Source organism: Macrosteles quadrilineatus, unplaced genomic scaffold, assembly GCF_028750875.1.
Source record: "Macrosteles quadrilineatus isolate MER2022 unplaced genomic scaffold, UCM_ALF_1.0 Scaffold_4__1_contigs__length_99947679, whole genome shotgun sequence".
In the NCBI taxonomy this organism is placed as follows: Eukaryota; Metazoa; Arthropoda; class Insecta; order Hemiptera; family Cicadellidae; genus Macrosteles; species Macrosteles quadrilineatus.
Window position 1 is genome coordinate 19,138,224 of NW_026542597.1, and position 17,078 is coordinate 19,155,301.

A 17,078-nucleotide genomic window follows, 5' to 3' on the forward strand; every position below is an offset into this window, starting at 1 on the left:
TAGTTGTAATATTATTTTGAAAAATAGTTCGTGGTTCAACCTCGTATAACCTTTTCTGGAGGGAGTTTCTTTATTTTCCTTTCATAAAGGGAGTTATTTTCATTTAACTATAGCTTGAATGTACAGTTTAAGTTTACAGTTGAGCCCAAAACCACTACGTCATCAATCTAAGACAATCTAAGGCTGTAAGAGTAATCAGAAATTGTTTGTATTAAAACAATTGTAATGTTACAGGATCGCTAATTGTTTACCAATTTTTTTACCCAGGACTGAAGAAGAAACACACTCTAACCACTTACCGTTTTAGCGTTATTTTTTCCATTCTAGCCAACATGCTATTTAATTACTTGAATGTACATATAAGTTCAGTACATGACCACTACATGAAATAATAAAGCTAAACAGTAATTTGTTTAAAGTAAACTATTTTAGTGTTATAGGATCGCTAGTTTTAACCAAATGAAATCCAAAGATTGAATTGCTCCAACCACTCAACGTGTTTTGTCATGCTTGCCAACAAGTGGGAAGATTTTATTAACAATAATTATTTTTAATTGAAATGGCGACTAAACGAAGGTAGGTATTTTAAGCCATGAATGAATGGAGATGAGTGTAATGATTGGCGCGATCTTTTAAGTCTTGAAACTGACTAAGGCCAACATGTTCCTTAGACAGGACTGTTAATTAATAGCCCTAATTAATTAGATATGTATCAGGCCAGATCCATTATTAAGTACTTTTTAGGTAAAAAACTAAATGACATTTTTACAAAGACGTTACCCCTCAATTAAATAATTAACAAAGGATACAACAAATAAGAAACAAATTTTACTATTATAAGATTACTTCTCTGAAGTAGTTTCGATCAAAGTCCATTCCCTAAATTGTTCGCAATCCTGTGAGACAAGTGCTGAAGACTAACATGATGGATGTTCCGTTGGGAGTTCGACAAGGGTTCATAATTGGTCCGGTTCTGTTTCTGTCAGAATCCACCTCACAGCTGTTCTGTCGCGTTGAACTGGCTTTCTGGGTAATTGCTGCAGGGAGTTAACTTACAGTCACACTTTGACAGTATATTTACACGTTGAAACGTATCAGTAGGGTAAGGTAAACTTTCTCGTATCACATCAGCTGTTGAAAGATTATCTGTGGTATATTTATTGAATAAAAATACTTGGACTAAAAAATATGAATCTAATTCCTCTTTCAGGGATTGTTAATAGATTAATATCAAGGTACATAAACAGGAATTGATGATTTTCAACCACTTCTTTCGCATAGCTAGCTGACTTTGAGCAATATTAAAATCTGTTCACATTATCTGACTTAGGATCTTGTACTCGTGAGTTGTTAATTACGATAATTCCCAGCCTACTTCCAGTCCCTATTTCACCTAAATTGTGAAATCTAGGTTACATGAATTAAATAATAAGACAACTGTTACTTAAAAATCTTCTTTGAGAGCTAGAACCTATTTAAGATAGCTTATTGCAAACATTTTATGATTTTATCCCCAAAATTGATAATAGCCGTAATTAATTGAGCCCTTCAGATAAATGGAGAGGTTCATAATTCAGTCAATGATTACTTTTTTAAGTAAGTCTCTATTACTCCTTTTCAAAATGTAGGTGGTGCTAGGGGAAAAAATCTACCCCCTCCACTTTACCTTTAAAACAGCTCAACAGCTGAGGTTTGCCAAAACGTCAATCAGTTGCAACATACATTGAGAAGAAAATCATGGAGGAACCTCCCCTCAAACCGCCTAAAATTTCTGAACGGGCAGTAAATGATACATAGTGCTATAAAAACCTTCAATACAATAAAAACTTATGAAACTGTATAACATAATATCAACTGTTTATCTTCTTAAAACGTATTTTTTAGTAAATCCAATTTATTGAATCATAAATTAATAAAAGGTTTAAAATAAAAAGAATTATTACGGCGGGTGAGATACTTGTACAAAACAAAACACGAAGGTATCATTATGTTTCTTCTGGGTACAAACCCTGGATTGCACTGTCACTCTGCGTTAGCGCCGACACGACGGTTTTCATTCTGTTTTTGTTTTATTGTAGATTGTAAGACCCAAAATGTTTATATGTATGTTTATAAAAAATAGTTCTTACGTGATTCCTAAACTATTGTGTAAAAAATTACCTTTATGACCTAAACTTTCAATTAACGTAAATTATATACTAAATGTTTTACCACGGTTTAAACTTAAAATTAAAATTTGTTTAACTAGTAGTTTCCATAGTCTTAATTTAACATTATTGGAGTTTTGAGACTCAAACTTTCTCGTAATTTCAAAACGCTTAATTTGTTAAGAACAAATTTAAACATAAAAAACCAAGCATGAATTGTTATTTCTAACTCTTTATAGGGAAACAGTTACGTTCGTCCTGTCAGAGTTTGTATTATTGAAATTCGTTTTATTTGTAATTCAATCAATTAGAACAGTTTTTTTAATCAACTTGGCCCCGTCTCGGTTTCGATTCAATCCCAACTCAACCACTTCCTTTGACTCTGTAGGACTAATCGGACATAGAACTAATTTCGTTTTAGTCAAATTTACCGAAATAAGAAATGTTATGTCTTCTCTATTAATTAGATGTAAATAATCCAAAATGTATAAATAACTACAAGTCCCACATCCTTCGCAAACACATTTTCTAAAATATTTTTAGCATCCCCCTTAAACCTAAATGGATAAATCTTAAATATGGTGCGAATAGATTTAATTGAGGCTATAGACACTTCCAAATACATCGATGTTCCAATTACAACCAGTTGTTGGTTTAAAAGTGTCAAAAAACATTGTATATTTTTATTTATGATGAGTTTATGTTTTATTAACAATTTCATATGGGATTACTGTTGTATTTGCTCTGGTTAAGAGATCTGCAATATATTACTTCATAGGCAGTTCACATTTATTATAACAAATTTAAAACCCTCATAATCTAACCGTACAATAAGGACACAGCGTTTTGTGATGTAGTTTAAGGTGTAGCTTCTGAATTTCATACATATCAAAGTTTTGGTGTAAATACATTATCGTTAAATCCCAGTGCTGCCACCAGGCAGTGCCAACTTTAAATACCTCCGCGCCGCAGCAGACCTGCAGACTAAGCGAATTTCAATTTGCCTGTTCTGATTTTCAATTAAATATATTCAAATGACATTAGGTTTAACGATTACATAGGTTTGCTGCCTACAGAGAGCGTAATAAAGTGTGTTTTATAGTAAAATATTAATAGCTTAGTATAAAATAAATAGATTTGCCGATCCAAATAGGCCTATATCCATAAACAAGCAAACTACAACAGTTTCCTTGACATTTTGGGAAATTTTTTGTTTTGAGGATCAAAAACGAGAAACCCCGGTTTTTACCCCATAAATCCCCCCCATAAGAGTCCCATGGTTTCCATGGTCCGATCATGCTGGTTCGCGAAATCGTTCCAATAAACGTAGGTTTGCACGTTTGTACCAAATTTCATCGAAATCTGATAATTTTTGCTCGAGTTATCGTGCTAACGGACACAAACTCACACACACACAAACACACATATAAATATATATGAATTTGAACATATGATGTTTTTGTCTTCTTGGGACATCAAAATGAAAAAGTAAATTGGTCCTGGGTCCAAGTCTTACCATGAGACCTACGATAATAGCTTATTCCCTATATTGGAAATTCGTTAAAAACCTCATCGTGTTATTGGATCGATTCTTATAGGTGACCTTCAAACCCTTAACTTCAGGCCAGTTTAAGTAGCTAACACTATTTGTATTCTTATTTACACAGATTTTGCAACTATTTTTGATTGACAAACTATGTAGTTTAGATTTTATGTAGTTTTTTTCATTTAAACCTTTTCTGTACATTGCATCAAATCTTATGATGACGAGTTAATTGCAATGTTTTTACTCTCCGACGCTAACCAGTTTTTGCCGCATCATAACTCCATAAACGGATTACAACCCAGTAAGACAGTGTCTGAAGAAAACTTGGACATTAATCTTGGGAATTCGCTGACAACCTTAATTAACTTTTGTTTGTTACAAACTTCACGAGGACATTTAATGGAGAATTCTATACATACTGAAGTTTGTGCTAAATTTGTTTTGGACTTTTTTAGCAAATATGTGCTATTACCGTCTCGTGGTGTGACTTAGACTTGGAATCGGTTTACTTTTCCGTTTTGAAGTCCTCAGAGGCCAAAAACACCGATCTTATTCATATACGTTTTCAATTTTGGTTAAATTTAGTACGACCGTGTACAAAAACGTGTAAACCTTATTTTAATGAGTTCGTGAACCAGCGTGACCCGAGTATTTATCTATTTTATCCAAGCTATGAACAATATACTAACAACACACACTCTTTGCCCTCGCCTAGGAGAAAACCTACGTACTCATTAAACTCGATGTTACTTAAATAGGAAATAAATTAAACAATATAAAGGAAACTTATTAGTTAAAATCCATCAGGGTAAATGGGAATTCGCTTAGTCTGCAGGATTTCTTTAATGGCCGTATTTGCTTTTATTTTGGTGAAATATGGACGATAAAATAAATATATGATGAAATAAAAGGAAAAATTTAGTTTTATTTTTAATTAAAATTCAAGAGTTCTATCAACAAGCACAGTTAGATCTTTAGTAGATCCTACACTGGTGGTCAAAAATACCGCTAAATTTAAATTTATTTTGTTCAGTTTCGAGTTCTAAAACATTTTTCCAAAAATATATGAACATTGCTGAACAGTTGCCAAAGGTCTTGAAGAAGTGAAAGTCTTGAGGAACTTGAACATACTCGGTCCAAAACTGAATAAAACTGTAAAATTGTAAATAACAATAATTGTACTAGAACATTGGAAACATAAACTGTACACTCTTAAAGCATTGCATAGCTTTAAGAATTTTAATACACATATTTTGGAGTTTAGAAAAAGTATAATAGCCTACTAATACTATAACAGGGGAATTTAAATTGAAATATATTCAAATGAAATGTATACAATTTATTTGTTTTTAGCTGTGCAGATTGAATGATTTATCAACTTGATCTAAAAACATTTTGTTGTATAAGAACCAAACTCCATTTTGAAAGGAGAGGTTATGACGACGTTTAGGATGAGCCTTGCTAGCTTTATCCCACAGGATATTGGGGAGTTTTTCCAGGAGATTGATGTTCAATGTATGACGTTCTGGAGGGGAAAAGCTTACTAAGGCTTTATACTTCCACATTGAATGATATCTGCTAACACTGTAGATGAAAATTTATATTCGTTTGTCGTGTCGATAATGTATAATATAATCTTTTTCTTGTACTGAGAAATATTTAATTCTGTGTAAACGCCCAATAACTTGTGGTTAAATGTCAAAGGAAGTTCCGAAAATAATGATTAAAATATGAAGATTTGTATTGTTTCTTTTAGTTGGGTCATAATAATTTAAAACTCTAAACTTCTTTACCCTACATGATCTAAAATAAACTAAATATGGATAAAATGTATTTTTGTATCATCAACGTGCAAGGAAATATTTCTACAACTTGATACTTATAATCAAGTTTAAAAATATTTATAAACATTTTATTTGGTCTTTTAGTTAATTAATTCTGTATTAAATTTTAGTTAAAAAATGCTGTGTAAAACGGGGGACAAATAATTTGTGGTTGAATTTCAAACGAAGTTCCCAAATAATATAAAAATATGAAGATTTTTACTGTTTCTTTTAGTTGGGCAATAATAATTTAAAATAGTAAAACGTTTTTACCCTACATGATCTAAAATAAACTAAATATAAATTAAACGTATTTTTTATCATCAACGACCCAAGGAAATATTTCTACAACATGATACTTATAATTAAGTTTTAAAATATTTATAAACTTTTTTTTTATTTTAGTTACATTATTTACCCTCATACTGCACCTTAAACGGAGACTAAAATCTAAAACAACCTCAAACATGGGATGGGCTTTACTACGGCTTTATATGTGGATATCACAACAATCTATTTATTAAATCTAAATTCTTGTTCAAACCTGTACGGTGGTAGCAGTGGCTACTAGATCATAAATTAAATGTCATAGCATGATCTCAAATTAAAAAGTATAATACCTTAGATTTTCTTTACACGATCAGTACAAATAGATAGTCTCTTCCTATGAAACCTAACCTATCGTTTCGGGATTTAAGAAAACTCCTACCGTTCTCAAGTGACCCTATATCCTAACCTTACATTTTAGCTACCTAATTATACAAAACCTCATGAAACTTGGTGTATTTTAAACGCTAGCGATAGGTAAAATCTAATCGTTCTGCATTATAATAAAATAAGTATTCGTGATATTGAAGTTGAGAAACATAATCTATAATTGATTACTTTACCGTGCCAATTACAAACATTTCCCTGATGTAGTTTTAGGAACCATAATCCTCACGAAACTTGTCTTCTATTGGATCTAAAGTTTGGAATAGAGTTTATAATTGTAGTCAAGTTGAGTCAAGCCCTCCTAATCCCCGAGGAGCCTCAAGATTTGACAACCAAGAAGAGCTTAGTAGATAATTAGTTGCTTTAAAGTTGACCTGGAACCAGAACCTTGGAAACAATTTGATCGCAAGATGTATGTAAAACCGAAAAATTTTTGTCCCTATTAAAACGTTTACAATAAATTGTATTTAAATTTAATCTTCAGTTAGTTGCGGATAAAGGTTTTGAAAGCATATGCAAGTAGTAAAGTTGATGAAATTTTAATTTTCAATCAAGTAAAACTAACATTTGATGATATACTGGTGGTCGAGATAACACGAACGAACCTCTTTTGTTAAATCTCTTAACAATTGGGTAATTTAGTTATTTTATTGATAATAAATTTCAAATGGTCTTATTTCACCTGCATTTATACTCACTCTAAATATGGTTACAAAGTTAAGAGTCCTCACAGGCTAGCGGCCATCTTGCATAATTTGAACAGCTGCTGAAGAGTTAATTATCATCCTATTTTTTTTTTTACCAAAATGATTATTTAAATATCTTAAGGACACTGTGTGATTAGAAGTGTTCTTTGTAGTTTTAAATTGTTTTTCAACGGAGTCCATGGAAGCTAACGGCTATCTTGGATTTGTCCGCCATATGAGCAATGTTAATTTCAAGCAGCCTAATTTAGCATTTCAAATTGTTTTTTTAAATACACCCGTTATGGAATGTCTAGTTATATACATAGCCAAAGATTTAAACTAAGAGAATAAACAACTTACACTACAGCAAATGTTTATATGTTTATTACAAAGTTCAATAGTCGTTAACAGATTATGGTCTACAAAATCAAATGATTATCAAATGAAATTCCTTAAATTTACGGTATAACTATTTTTGTAAGGTTTGAAATGATAATATTTTCACTGTGTTTTCTAGTATAATCAAGAAACCTTGAATAGAACACGTCCCTTAAAAATTACAATAACTTTACAAATAAAATTTCTCAATGCATTTTTAAATTTAAAGTAAGATTTTTCAAGCATACCTAAGTAGAGATAAAATACAGGTCAGCAAACTTTCCATATGATAGCCATTCAGCATGAGCGCATAATCTGCAAATCCTTCTTACAATATCTTCTTTGAAATCCTGCCCTCCGTTATAACAGAAATTAAATTGTAACGATTCAAGTGATGTGTTTTCTTATATCTAAAAATGATTTTGTATACTTAATACTTAGAGATGAATATTTTTGACGTAACGCTATAATAATTATTATTTTGTTAGCGTGTTATTTTGTATTAGATGCACTTATATCTACGATCAGGCTTTAATTTATTATATAACTGATAGTCTATTTTAACGTTTAACATTTATATTAGTGTTTATCATTATATTACAATTTAAACTTGATATTTAATTTGTTCCAGATTTATTACAACAATCATCGGCATAAGGTAATTATATAAGTAATATTAATATTTGAGCTAAAACATTTTATTCGTGTTTTCAACTTTAATATCAAGAGTTAAATGCATGCATTCTGCTTTAAGTATAAAGTATCTCACGTTAACATTCCAAAACAATTTAAAACGAGAAAATACGCAGCTATAAAATCTGCGATGGAATTGTGATGTGTAAGATATTTGGAACGCTAAAATACTTCATTCCTTAACTGATATTGAATTTTGGTTTCAAAACAGATCGATTTTATAGAAAAGTTGATAATTTATCAAACTCAAGGTACATTATAGAAGTGTCTTTAGACATTTGTGAAATTTTCTCGTTCTTAGAATCGTTATAATGTTCTCCATAATTATTTTAATGTGAGTTTAATACACGATGTAAAGTCTTTTGATACTCAACAATACAGTTGCAAGCTTTATTTCAATTCCGATTCTTAGCACTGGTCTTAGGTATAAGTCCGGTTGCCAAACCCGATACCCAAATATTTTGGATTAAGTTTTTTTATTTATTTAAGGAAAGTTACACGGACATATGAAGCTTCAAGAAAATGCATTATGAAATTCTGTCAACTTTGGGCAATTCGAGATTTCACCACATATTGAATTTCACACATGTGTTTTAATATTTTTATATAGGGTTGTTGCATTTTATTTATTTTTAAGTACGCTGAGATCAATGAAAGCACTAAAAAGTGTGTAGAAATTGTAACTTCTTAGGAATTGCCACCATCGTGAATTTTTCCAAGTATTTCTTTATTATCTTTATATTGGTTATATAATGTTGTTGTAAATAATTTTATATATTTTTAAGTACGCTGGGATCAATGAAAGCACTGAAAAGTATCTATAAATAGTTATTTCTTAGAAATAACTACATTCAATGTGGATAGAGACCATATTTATGGATTCGGTTACAGTCAATGTGGGATAATAGATATTACTTTAAGACCGGAAACTTTGAAAACATGGGCTTTAAGTTTGCCCATAATCATGTCCACTAGAACTGGAAAGGTTTAGTAAAGGGAGTAAAGATGATATATTAGACACGCACATAGAATAAATGCAGTCTAGAATAATTTCTGGTAGAGAAAAGAAAAAAAAGAGGAGGCTTAGGAAAATAACTTAAGCTCTTCATTGACTCTTTGGTCCCTAGTACTCACCCACAAAATATAGTAAACTTCTGGCTTGGTTCTACCGGATATTGTTAATGTACATGACGTTGGAGCTCAGCAGATGGCAATTAAAATGTTCCAAGACAGTTGACCAACAAAATCTACGCAAATAACTAATAGTGGACTAATAAACATAATAATTTTAACCTCGTAAAGGACTTTACATGGTTCGAAAACAATACGATTTCTGATGCTTGAAAATATTTGAAGAAGCTTACAAAACTTCATTCTATGTGTTATTTAGCCTACTTCTGAAAAGTTTAGTCTAAATATATTACCGGATTATTCATAACAAGGTGTTTCCATAGTCATGTCAAATTTGTACGAAGTATCTCATCGTTATATGGCATCAGAAGTTCTAGATACACGCTACAACAATTGTAATATCCTCAAACATATCTGACTTTGCCAACTGTGTATGATTTCTCCACACCTTGGTAACCAAGTTCTGATAATGATATGACTTAAAGTCTCACCCGAGGTGACATAACTTTGGGTGATAGGAAACTTAACTTTGCACATACTAACATAACTATGTTTATGTGTATTATCATTGACTATGTATACCTACAAAAAGTCAATGGTATTATACAAAGTAATAAGTCAGTACAGTCAGTTTCCGAGTGATATTTGGACGAATAGATGTACATGTAACACATTAATTGATGCCAATACTTTGCTTGAGGACTTCACAAAATTTAAATCCAACAAATGTAGGCCTAGTCTACTTCGATCAAAAAATTACAAAGTGAAAAAGACGTTCCTATAAGTAAAACAATTGATTTCTTCCATGCTACAAAATATAAATAAGTACTTTTTTAACGCATTTATTATCTGCGTTTAATTGCAGACTGTTAAAACCTTATCCTAAAAAATTCTCATTCTTTCTTTTACTCGTTCATTTTTAAATGTGTTAGCAAACTAGTTAGTACAGACGTTTCGTATGTACAGATTGTAAACTTATTTTTATTATAGTTAACCGTCTTACAGTTTTCATGTCTTTGATATTACTTAATTATATAATATACATACGTATCAGTTCATAAAATAAATTAGAAATATTTCAAGCACGTTACTGTTCTTTGTCTTTTTGAACAGACCACGCCTGCCTATGGAACTATAAGTACAAAGTGAACTAACTAGTATTTTGATATTATCGTTTATTAAACAACGTTGTGAACCTTTTCAGAATATTTTTGAGAGAGCCAATAATGATAGTGGGTGGTCAATATACTACTTTACTTATTAAACGGGGGGATACCAGCGTAATTAAAATTAAATAACGAATTCTATCTTCCTTGATGAAAGTACTTTGAATTCAATAATTTAGGAACTGTATGAATAAAAGAAATCCACGCCAAAAGATGATGTTATGTGAGGAAAATATATTCAGTGAGAAGACATAAAATTCCTCTCTTCGCCCAGTTTTACTTCCCTCCACCTTCCACAACCCCAAAATCCACCTGGGTCTACAAACTTTGTCCCTTTTCGTCTTCAAAAATACTTTTGTGTCGAGTTTTCTTAACATATAAGCTGATTCTTGCGTTGATTTATTTCTTTTAATGCTTACCTTATATTATATTATACATTCAAGCAATTAAAGTTTTTTTTCTTTTTTGTTCTAGGATCTAGGCCAGAATTGTTTTTTATATTATTCTAGGTTAGGTCTAGAGGGGTCGCGCCATTATCACTTAGATAAGATCCATTGGTGATTAGCGGGTTTTGAACCCGGGACCTCACGGACCGAAGTTCCATTTCACTCTTGGACCAGCTCGTGCCTAAATAAATAGAGCAAACAAACAAAAACAATTTAAATATCGTAATTAGGTTTATTTTACCTTTAGTTATTTACCTATAAATATAGAATTTGTCAAACGATTCTCAAGCATAAATTGGTTCTAAAAGCACTTCATAGAGTTTTTGATTGGTTTTATAAACCCAAACACCCATAAACGGGACATGAGATTCTACTGACGATTAAATGGCTCAATAAATTACTTCGTCACTGTGAAATACAACTGTGAGTGATTGATGGAAACTTTGATCCCTAAATGTAACAGACGAGCGCGCTTGTTTTGCAAACAATGTTATGAAAATGTGTTTCTCGGTGTATGTTTGAAACAAAACACATCAACCAGATATATATATAAAAGTTGAGGAGTATAAAAGATATTTCATAATTAGTAGTTTGCATTATCATGAACTATATTTTTTCGTTTGCATCATTATAATTCCTAGCCTAATCTAGAAAACGAAAATGCTTTTCATGTTAAACCTCTCAAAACGACTTCCAGCTTGTTTTCAATTTTGCTATTGTAAACAATCGGCTGTTAAGTAAGTTGTTCAATTGTTTCGTCTATAAAGATATCTTTGCTGTGCATTATACAATCGTTATGTTGAACTATTGACAAGAAAGTAACAATAAACTAAATCTTACATAATTAATCAATCAATTAATAATATCGATCCATGAGATTGCTACAATCGAAACTTACAACTGTTTACAACAGCTGATGTACTCCCTAGGGACTAAAATGCTTGAGGGAGTAAAAATTCTACTTTAGACCTGCAACTCATGAATAAAAACTACTGTTTTTGCTGCACTATGATAGAAATTTTTTTTAAGAAAAATTAATGAAAGCATTAAAATTTATAAAATTCAATAATGTCAATTTTAAATCTTTTATAATCATAAAGGAAAGGAAATACTAAAAAAAAAAAAAAACAAACATTCATGGAAATTCAACATAAATAAAAAAGTAGTCTGCGTTGGACCTTGTGGTTAGTATCTCGAAGGTTGACGGCAAGTTGACTGGTTCAATTCCCGGCAAATCCGCAAAATATTGACAAGTACTCTCTTGATACATACAAAATGCCTCTGCAGTAGGCAGTAACATTAAAATAAATATTTTTTCCTGAATAAAGTTTGTCCAGATTTAGCTGGATTTGTTTACTAATCTCGTAATGTTATAGGTATTTTCCAACCCGAGGACGGGATCAGATACCAGATGTCGAAACGTCGTAAAAACTAGTTTTGTACTACTTTTGATGGAAATAGGGTATACTTCCGTATCTGTTGGCACAAACAACCGAATAAAAATATCGATTATTCTATTGGTTCATTCGATATTTCGTTTGGTTAGTTAGGATAGGTTAACCTTACCTAACAAACCAAACGATATATCGAATAATCGATATATCGATCGATATTTTCATTCGGTTGTTTGTGGCAACAGATACGGAAATCTACCCATGTTAATGTCCTAAAAAAATCCTTAAATACAAGTTAAAATTTGTTTCATTTCTTACTGGTTCATTAACTCTTTTAGAATTTGGCCACATTTTAACACCAGAGATAATAAATTGATAAGGGGAAAATATTTATTTATAAATGCCAATTCTCTACAGTGGACGTAACCAATCGCTTTTTGTTCTTTAGTTGTTGTGATTCGTGATATTAAATTTGCTTATTTTCAGTTATAAGGAAATAGCAAGACTTCGTTGTGTAACCATAACCAAGAAATAGGTCAAGCAATAATTGGACTAATACAGCTGACATCTGTTGATATATACCAGCAGAAACTTAATGGATTCTGCACTTAATTTGATGCAGCAATATAAAATAAATCTGTTGACATTATTACTACTGTCTACAAAACTGCAAGCCACTTTTTTATTAATATTAAAAAAATATATTTCCTCGCTCAACTGTTAGCCAAAACTGTTTTGAAGCTTGGATCCAATAGCCAATGCTTGGACTTAAATTATACTTGAATAATAATTTGGTAGCAATTATTTGTCAAAATATTGGACAGAATTGTAGATATTTAGCTCTTTAAGTCAATGATTTGTTTAATTTTTATCTAACTGTTTTTAGTTGGATACAAACTAAAAGCCTTTTAGGTGTTACAAATTGTTTATACAAAACTTAAGTGGTGAAATGATGATGATTTTAGTTTTTAATAAACCTTAATTATATTTTCAAGTATAAGAGCTAAAAGGATCTAGGCTATGTTTTTCAAGAACAAAATCGAGAAGATTAAAATCATTACAGTAAGTATATTCTACTACTTCCACTCAAAACATAATTATTATTATGAATGCTAAAGAACAGTTAATTAAAACCATTATTGTGGCTATAGCAATAGAAAGCCCCGATAAATGCTCCAGTGAGCTTATACAGCTAACTTAGTTCAAATTCTAGTCGAAATAGTGTTTTTAGTTTGCTGTGAATTAAAATATTATCATAAGTTAGTTTATTTCCTTATGTTATCTTAAAAGACACTTTATTTAAGTACCACCGTCATATCCTAGGACTTTTGTTCTAGCTCGGAAAAGTTTTAAACATTAGGGTTGAGACATTATCACATAGATCAAATCCATTTCTGATTGGCGGGATTTGAACCAGGGACCTCGGGCACCTAATCCCCACGCTCTACCACCAGCCTTGTTCAACCATCTTAAATAACACTAGACGCCTCCCATGTACACACCATCAATAAGCACACTGTATTCAACAATGTTTAACTTTGGCCTAGACAGGATTATTTAAATCCCAACGGCTATGATTTAAAATCCCCAACAAAGTAGCCAGGATGTCAAGGAGGACCAGTTCCTTCGTGGTTTGGCACAACAGGATGAGGGCTGTAATATGACCCAGCAGGACCCACATCCTAGGATCCTGCGGTGCCGTGGAGGTCCTGGGAAACGTGCACTTCCTTCCCTGTTGTTTATAAAATAAAGTTATGACGGAGAACAGATAGTAAGGAAAAAGTCAAGTTGATTTCTCTAAGTTCCACTGGATGAACCAATAGTAGGTCTTGCTACTACATTTTGTATGTTGAGATTCCTTGAGCATTTCCCAAGGAATTATTAACATTTAAAACATTTTTATTTTTGTTACGCGATTATTTTATCTAAACATACTGTAATTAACTACATAATACAAAAACTATTTTATTTTATAATTCTGCATAGGATGCAAGCGACGGTGCAGAATGTATTGTCTATTCTATTGTATGTTCATTGTGTAGCAATATTTTTTTCTATATTTTGTATTTAAAAACATTACTAAATTTTTTATTATGACTTGTTTTTTTACATTTTGTTGTAGATTCCCGATTTCAGCAACATTTTAATGTGTAAATTGATTGACATAATTTTCCTATTCACCAACTAGATAATCGAACGGTCTGCTCTATTATCTTTCAAATCAGAAACATTATTGATCATATTTTGCTGCATTACTACACTTAGAGTAATAATGCAATGAAATGCAATAGTTGCAATAATTGCCTAGAAATCCAATAGTTTTATAAATAAATGTCTACATGAATATAGTCGTGGCTTTCCTGGTCAGCCATTAGTTTTGCTAAAAATAACGTCTCATGAAGAATTTTGACCACCGTTATTCATTGTTCTAGGGGCTGCAAATTTTCTAGAATTTAGAAAATATGAACTATTTTTTAAAATGTCTTTTAGCGATGAATGCTATAAAAAATAATAAAAAGTAAATAGGAACTGTGATTGTAATATTTATTTAAAACAAAACTAGACTCTTTTGTAATTGAATCAAATCGTAAATGTCTTTCATTTACAAATATTACCCCCAAAGACACCCAATCCCACACCTTTTCCACCAAGATGGGTTCCAGTCGCAGCTAGATGTGTTCCAGTTTCGCTTAAAATATTGCAGTACTACACATTTACCACGCTTACTACAACGTTCTTAACCAGTGACGTAGGTTAGTTCACCTACTGTATCAGTTGACCACCTGGTTGGTATTGGAGGTTCCCACGATTTTCACAATATGGTGGCGGATGTCGCGCCACGATACACACGAGCGCATGCGTTATAACCAGGAATGCTTCTACGCATGCGTAGACACCGCGCGGTCGCTCTTGGCTGCAAAACCGTCTTAGTGTTTATGTTTAACAGTGTCCACCATACGAACCATCTTACTCCACGCAGTGGTAAGGATACAGCTAACTTTAAAATTAATTCATAGCCTGCTCAAAAATATAAGACCTTGTTGAGGTCTAAATTTTAAAAATCCGTTGTGTATTTATAAAAAAGCTTCAAAACTTGAGTAATTACAATATATTTGACACCTATCCATTTTACAAATGCTTACACTATTACGGATAAAAAACTAAAACCTAAAAAGTGCCATAAACTTCAGTGAGCAGAATGTCACATAAAATGTATTTACGAAAACCGGTATGTGTTCATTAGGAATTGCCCAATATATACTAAATTGGTATCAATATCTTTACACAATATCTACAATTGGCGCTGGTCCAAATCACAGAGCGTGAACTAGTCGTCCTTGAACGATAAATATACAATGAGCATGCGTACTACCACGACTACTACGCGCCAGTCGAAACCGGTGGCGTTCAGATTACAGCGCATACATTATCCCACTGTATTACACATCTTACCAGCTTACAACGCACTACATAAATGATCAACTACATTCCATGGTTCAAGGTCATTCTTAATCATAACAATGAAATGAAATGAACCACCTTTAAACTAGACAAAGCACTGGCTACCTCAAAACGTTTATTAAGTAAAAATAAAAAAATAAAACTATAAGTTTTTAGTGTTTAATAATAGTTTAAGAAACCTAACATTAGCTGTTTTATGGCAAAAAAGTGATATTATACCTTTATTTTTTGAAGGGAACATATTTTTGTCTCGATTCATTTTACATAAACTTGTACTCGTACATATAAAAAATATAAACCAATATTTGCTGTTGATCGTTTTTTTTCTTTTTGGAATTTGAGATTTGGATTTGGCAGTGTACGGCCTAATATCAAAATGAAGGAACAACATAAATAAGCAGAAGAGTGTGGTATTTACTATTAGGTTTAATTAATGATGTCACAAATTACGAGTAAATTGCATTCAATAAATTAGTTATTTACATTCTACATGTTTAGAGTAATTAGTCTCATGAGTTCAATTCATGTTTTCCAACGCAATGCCGTGCCGTAAACATGTTTCACTAATTGTATTTGCAAATTCAAAATTATTATTCTTTTGATTTGTTTTCCTTCTTAAAGATTTGGAATTTAAATTGCAAGAGTGAAAAATCAAGGTAAAAGGTTATCAAAGTTATTTATGAAAAATTGTGCATAATTTTTATTACGATATAAGTGCTAAACCAAACCTGATTAAATGCTTTAATAGTATACTTACAATAAATGCGTTCGTTTGCTACTTACTTAATTACAGTAATGCTACCCAAATTAATGCTACCGAAAGTTACTTTCCAATTCGTACATCAATACCCAAACCATTCAATGGTTACATTTAAATTTCCAATAGTGAAATCTGTTATGTGACGAAGTATTTCTTCGAAGTCAGTTTTCTTTGATGTTACGACGTCGTGAAAATTCAAACCGAGGGGAAAGTGTTATCAGACTTTAATAGACTATTGAAGCGAGAGCACTTCCAGATACTTGAAACACTTGAGGTTCTGTAAAACAGAGGCTTATGGGTAATGAAAGTAGGAGGGGGGGGGGAGCTCCCCCTTTATAGGCGGCTGGAGTAAGTGATCCAAGACTTGTTGATAGTTGCTGGTTAGGGTGACTTGGAACTTTCTTAATTAATCCAAATCAATTAATTAAACTTATATACAACATTATACAATTTTAAAGTGATAAGTTCATGTGGATTCACCATATAGCGATTAAGCTGTTGATCGCATGGTAAGACCTAGACCTGGGACCGATTTAATTGTTCATTTTAATGTCCCCAGAAGCACATGACTTTATTCGTTAAGGTGTTTGTATATGTGTGTGTTTTTCCTTAACGATAACTCCGATTTTGATTAAATTTTGAGTGAAAATGTAGCTGGTTAGACTTAAATCAGCTCACGAACCACAAAGTTCGGGTCTTGGAAATGGAATATTATGGGGCTCTAACATTAAA

At 31.7% G+C, this 17,078-nt stretch overlaps 1 protein-coding gene across 1 annotated transcript in view; it reads left to right on the forward strand.

The window, feature by feature from the left end:
* The window catches only part of LOC128992785 (uncharacterized), a 195,664-nt gene that overhangs the window by 116,681 nt on the left and 61,905 nt on the right, over positions 1-17,078 (forward strand). The window contains exon 5 of the mRNA XM_054416525.1: positions 7,926-7,952. The gene's annotated coding sequence lies outside the window, so the exon portion shown is untranslated. The remainder of the gene's footprint in view (positions 1-7,925; positions 7,953-17,078) is intronic.